Consider the following 6,272-nt stretch of genomic DNA (forward strand, 5'->3'; position numbering starts at 1 on the left):
TGGGGCAGGGGGGCTGCCAAAATGGGTGATGGTTCTCCAGGGGCCTGGCCTGGGAAACGCGTGTCGTGCTGCCCTGCGGAGCAGGTCGATGCCGGCAGCATCGTGGTGGTGTCTGCCCTCATTTTGGGCATGGGAAGGTGCTGCGGGGCCACAGCGTGGTCCCTGGATGGGTGCCCAGGGCTGCGTGGCTTTGGATGCTCCGTGGGGAAGGGCAGGGGGGGGACTTTGGCTTTCTTTAAAATGCTGTTTTCATGGATTGCAAAGCGGCTGGGGTCCCGATGGCTTCTCCCTGCTGGGTGCGTGGCCATCCCTGGGGTGGAGGAGCATCCCCAGGCCTCACGCAGGATGGATCCCATGGGGCCAGCGGTGTCACAGCCTGGCTTCGCTTGGCGCTGCTGCCAGACCGGGATGGCACAGGGGAAAACTTAGAGGTGACTTTGGCACGGGCCATGGTGAAGACCCACAGTGTGTGTGCACCAGGGCTCCTGTTTTCCTGGATTTTACCTAAGAGAAAAACAACTGAGTAGAGCCAGGGAGCCTGGGTGTGCTGGGCTGCCCATCCCACAGCCCTCCTTGCCCAATGCCCCCGGCCAGCCTGAAGCGGGCAAGTGCGTACCCCCGCAGGGTTTGCCCACGGCTGTTGGGCTGCCCGCGCTCCCCAGGGCTTTGCTGTAGCTTCTCACTCCATCTTCCCCGGTACCGGAGAGCGTCCAGGTGATCGCGGGGGGTCACAGGGATGGGAGGAGCCCCCTGCACCCGCTGGCAGGGGGTGTTGGTGCCCGTGTTGTTGGAAGGTGGGGGTTGGATACCCCCAGTTTTGCAGCCGGGGAAGCTGAGTCAGGAAATCCCGGCTGGCCCGGCCGGATCCCGGCTGAGTCATTTCGCAGGCGCTGAGTAACTGCCCGAGCCGTGTTGTGCCGGGGGGTGCAGGGCTGCCTTTGGCCTCCCTGGGTGGGCAGGAGCTGCCTGCCTTGCCCGCCCATGCCCCGCTCAGCACCCCATGGCCCTGGCCTCACCCAGCGACTGCACTGCCTTGGTGCTCTCCTCTCCCTGCCAGCCCCATGCCTCAGTTTCCCCCCCATGTTTTCCTGTGGGTTCCCTCCTGCCAGGAACTGGGTGGGGCAAAAAGCTGGTGGGATGTGGACATGGGCTGGATCAGGCCCTGCTGCGTATCCCCAGGTCCCGAGGGGCCAGGGTGGGATGGGGAGTGTGGGGCAGGGTGAGCTCTGGTGTTGATTGGGAGGGGAATGATGTCCAGAGGCAGGATTTAGGCCTCCTCCTTCTGTAAGGAGAAGGCTGAGTCTTGGGGTGTGGGGAAGGGGACAGGGTCAGGGGTGGGGAGAGGGATGGGGATGTCGACAGGGACAGGCGTGGGGATGGGGATAGGGGAGGGATGGGACAGGGACAGGGACGGGGATGGAATGAGGATGGAGACAGGGATGGGGAAGGGGGCAGGGACGAGGGCAGGGATGAGGACGGGTGTGGATCAGGGCTCGGGGTGCAAGTGGGGACGCTGTGGCCGATCCGACCGGCCTTGCTGGCAGCAGGTTATAAATAACCCGCTGAGGCACGAGGTTTTTTCCTGCCGCCCCCCCACCACGCTGCAGCCCCACGGACAGGAAAAAGGTGTTTCCGCCTGCGGACGGGAGCGGGGCCCCGGCCCTGGGGGGACGACGTGGGGCCTGGGTGAGGGGCAGAGAGGCGGGGGGGGGGGGGGGGCCCCGGCTGGTGCTCGGGGTGCAGCCACTGAGCCTGGGGATGGCTGGAGCCCTGACCGCGGTGGCGCGGGGTCCCTGCTGTGGGAGCCACCAGCTCACCGCTGGGCTTGGCTGGAGCCATCGTGGGGACGGGATGTGGTGCCACCGGGCTCTGGCACCCTATCCTGTCCCTGGGCTCAGGCATCCTGTCCTGTCCCCAGTGCCTCTGGGCTCGAGCACCCACTAGGTGTACACCCTGGGGCTGTGTTGATCCTTCCTGGTTGGACCAGGATCCCTGCGGCGCTGGGAGAGCTGGAGCCGGTGCTGTGGGGCTGAGGATGCCTCACGGTGCCCATGACCCTCACAGAGCCGTTTGTGCTCACTGACCCAGCGGGATGTCCCCCCACCTGCACTCACTCCCTGGGCTCCAGCGCCAGCAGAGTGACGGGGGGACGTCACTGGACCCCCCTGGTCGGGGGGAGACGTTGGCCTGGGGTGGGGACACTAACATAGGATGGGGACACCAGTATGGGATGGGAGTCCTCAGCATCTGTTCCCATGACCCCCCTCCTCTAAACTGCTGACAAATGGGTGGCAGTCCCCAGCTGGGATGTCCATGGAGCTGCAGCTGGGGGCAGCACCCTCTGTCCTTCCACAGCCCTTTGTACCCCACGCAGGGAGAAATGAGGCAGTGACAGGGATGGGTCCCCAGGGATGGGGCAGCTGGGACCCATCTGCCACCCTGTGTGTCCCCAGGGAAACCCCAGCCCATGTCACCAGCCTATCCCCTCTGGGCAGGGTTGGTCCCCAAGCCCTAACCAAACCCAGAGAGTGCCAGCCCCCAGAAACATGCTCTGGGGAGCTGGGACCTGCCAGGGCAGTTGGTGGCCACAGGCGGTGACAAGGCCGATGGCAGTGCCTGAGGAAACTTGACGCATGGGCTTCAGGCAGGTGGCAAATTGCCAACATCCGTGGGTCCTCCTCAAATACTTACAGGTGGCAGACGAGCCACCAGCCTGTCCCAGTGGGCTCCGGTGCCTTCCCTGGTGCATTTGCTGGCACAGCCTGAGCCCTGCTCATTAGCAAGCAATCTCTGACGAGCTTTGTGCCGGCCATGCCATGGGTTCTGGGTGGCGTTACGGATATTGAGCTGCTGCTGGATTAAGTGCCTGATTAGGGGATGCTCAGGGGCAGAGGGGCTGGAGAAGCCCCTGGCACTCGGCACCTACCATCATGGGAAGTGATAATATGTGGAGAAAGCAGGATTTTTGTTAACTGGGGGGAGAGGTCCTGGCTCAAGCGGCACAAGGTGAGATTGGAGCTTTTCTCTGTCCCAGAGGGTCGGGGGAGATGTGGGGGGCAGGAGATGGGGTGAAGTAGCTCTGGCTTCAGGCCTTAGTCCCTCCTGCACTGCTCTGAGCTTGCCTGGTCCATGTCCCATCCTAGCACAGCCCCCAAAACACCTGCAGCATCATCACTGTCCCCTGGGACCGTTCTGGGGGGCTCTGGGTCGCTCCATCTCACTGCTGGGTTCCCATGAGCACCCACAATGGCTGCACGTTGCTTCATTGCAGGGTCGCATCCCGCAAACCCCTGTCCCTGAAAGACTTTGGCAGCATGTCCTGGTGCCACCCTCACTCCTGCCACCATGGGAGCATGGTGACACCCTCCTCTGGCGCCCGCTGCTGCTTTGACCCACTGTGATTTACACCACGGCTCCCTAGTTCAGGGCCAGACTCAGCCATGCCCCTGCTGCAGGAGCTGCCTTTCACGCCTGCTGTGCACTGGGGCAGGATTTGGCCACGGAGGGGATGAAGCTGGGAGCCCGAGAGCTGCTCTGCTGGCACCAGGGATTGGGGTGCCCCAAGGTATGCCATAGGTAAGGGACAGGTGGAGACAAGCCACCCATCCCTAGGGCTGGCTGGGGCAGTGGGACTGGTGGCCTGGCATCCTCTCGCCACTGGGATGTGGGAATTGGCTCCCAGGGTCTTGGCCATGCTGTGGGGACCGGGGTTGGGGTGGGAGCCAGTGCTTGAGTTAACACCTCCCAGTATTTGCCTGGATTCCCGGGGTTCCACTGCTCCCTTGGAGGAGCGGAGGTGGGAGCTGGAGGAGCCGGGTTTGTGCTTCTCCCCCGTCCCCATCCCCGGCTCCCACCGGACACGGCCGCGGGGCCCGTGCGGATGTGACCGGGCGGCGTCACCTCCGGCAGCGGAAACTCCCCCTGCTCAGGGCCTGGCGATAACTCACGGCTTCTCCTCCACCCCTTCCCCATCTCCTCCCCTGCCCCTCGCCACGCTGGGCTCTGCGCCCGCCCGCGCTGCTCGCCCCCGGGGACTTGGCTCCCTACTGGGGTGTCTCTCCCGGGGGATAAGCACCACGGGGTGGGTGAGGGGGAAGGCAGGAGTGCTGCCATCCCTGCACGGGCTGCTGGCTGTGGGCAAGCAAGATGCTCAAGGGGTGCTCAAGGGATGCTTAAGGAATGTTCGGGCTCCCCTCCGGGAAAGCCAGGCATCCCCTGGGTGTGATGGACCCACGGTGGCTCCGTCAGCTGCATCCCTTGGAGGGGGGAGGTTTAATTCCAGGTATAAGAGGGTGGTGGGACCAGAGCTACCACGTGCTCTGGGGCTGCTGGGGGGGGCACCAGAGTCAGGGGGGAAAATGCCAGTCCCTGCCGTGTCTTTCAGCCACACACCTAGGTGGCAGTCCTTGGCTGTTTGGGGACGTCGGCATCAGGGACATGCTTTGGGTTGTTCTGATAAATCCCAGGGCTGTGGCTCCCTCTGGGCCGCCTGTCACTCGTCTGGCAGCGGTGGCGGGGGGGCAGCCTCACGCTTGGAGCGGGGGCTGCTGCAACCCCCCCAGGACTGGAGCAGGGAGGTGTTTGCCAGCAGCCACTGCAGATTTGCAGCTCACTGGAAAATCCACTCATCCCATTAAGAGCTCCCTGCGGCTTTTGCTTTCCATTGCAAATGCCCGGCCGTCCCAGGGGAAGCCCCTTGGGGTGCCACCGGGGCTCTCGGGGTGAACGCTGCCGGGAAGAGTCCTGGCTGCAAGGACGGCGGGTTTCTTTATTGTTTGGGGGATTTTTGGCTGAGGGGAGATCTCGTCCCACTTGCCCAGGTAAGATCAGACAGGGAAGTTTTGCTTGTGGTGGGAGCGGTCTGTGCTGGGGAGTTGGGGGGACTGATTGGGACTGGTTGGGAATTGGAGCAGTGAGTTGACTTTCCCTCGTGGCTTTCATCACCCAAAGTGGTTTTGGCATCTAAAAATGCCCCAGCTTGGAGCTCAGCTGCTGTGCAGGGAGGGACGCAGCGATGGCACATTAGCCCAGGCTCTGCATCTCTGCTCTGGGGGTTCAAGCTCCTGCTTTGGGCCATGTTATACCCAAACCTTTGCTGTGTCCCCCATTACCCACCCCACGCTCCCTGCGTGTAAATGTAAAAAGGTTGTAAATCCTGAACCTGCTTTGCAGGGGGAAAAAGACTTTTTCTGATAGCCTGAAGACCCTGCTGTGGGCTTGGAAAGCTGAGTGTTGGATGGAGCAGAAGGGGAGGCAGTGAGCACTGGGGATGTTGGGGATGCGCTGCCTGTGCTGGGACGGGGAAGACAAGCCCGGTTCCCCCCGGCCATCCCACCGCACACGTACGTGTGCGAATGCGACAGCATCTGCTGAGTTAATGCATTCTGCAGCCCCGCCGCGCAGCTGCCTCTCCCGTCAGCAAAGCCAAAACGTGTCGGGGGCTTCCAGGTTTCAAGGGTTGAGGACTGGGGGGGTCGTTTCCGCATGGCGGCGGCGGAGGAGGCAAACGCAGACGCTGCGACATCTGCTCTTGCTCAAAAATCCCAGGAGCAAAGGGCCAGGTCCGTGACGCGGCAGGAACATGGGGCTAAATAAATGATGCAATCGGCTTCGAGGAGTTTTGGTCCAGATGAAAGTTTATCCAAATGTCACCCATCCGAGGGCCTGCACCTGGGCTGCAGGATGGCTCCTCACCAAGGGCTTGATCCGGGGCGGGGGGGATCCTCGGCCCCATGGCAGCACTGAGGTTTTGGGGAGGTTTTGAGAAGGTTTTGGGGAGCCTTTGAAGCCCTCAGGAGGTGCAACAGGAGATGTTGCTTTTTCGGCCACAGTGCTGGATGCCAAAGAGACCCTGGGCTCTGCCGACAGCGTCACGGCTCTTCTCGCTGAGTGGGGAGTGGGGGGGCTGCAGGGAGCAGGAGACCCCCCAAGCAGAACCCAAACCCTCCTCCCGGTGGGTCTTTACTGCAGGGGCACCTGGAGGAGGTTCAGTGGAGCGTCACCCCACGGCAGGGCAGCCCCACCTTGGTCCCCAAGGGTGCTGGGGACACTGGGGGATGGCAGGCTGCGCTGCTGGGGGGACAGATGGCACCAGGCTTGGGACAGATGGTACCAGCTCAGACAGACAGACGCAGGACAGAGGGGCCGAGTGACCCCGGACGGGCTGAGCTGGTCCCTGGGGGGGCGGTGGTGCCCAGCGTGGACAGGCTCTGCAGGTCAGGGACAGGGAACAGGGGCTGGGGGGTGACACCGGCCGGGGGGGACGGTACCGG

Source organism: Calidris pugnax, unplaced genomic scaffold (genome assembly GCF_001431845.1).
Source record: "Calidris pugnax isolate Ruff unplaced genomic scaffold, ASM143184v1 scaffold116, whole genome shotgun sequence".
NCBI lineage: Eukaryota > Metazoa > Chordata > Aves > Charadriiformes > Scolopacidae > Calidris > Calidris pugnax.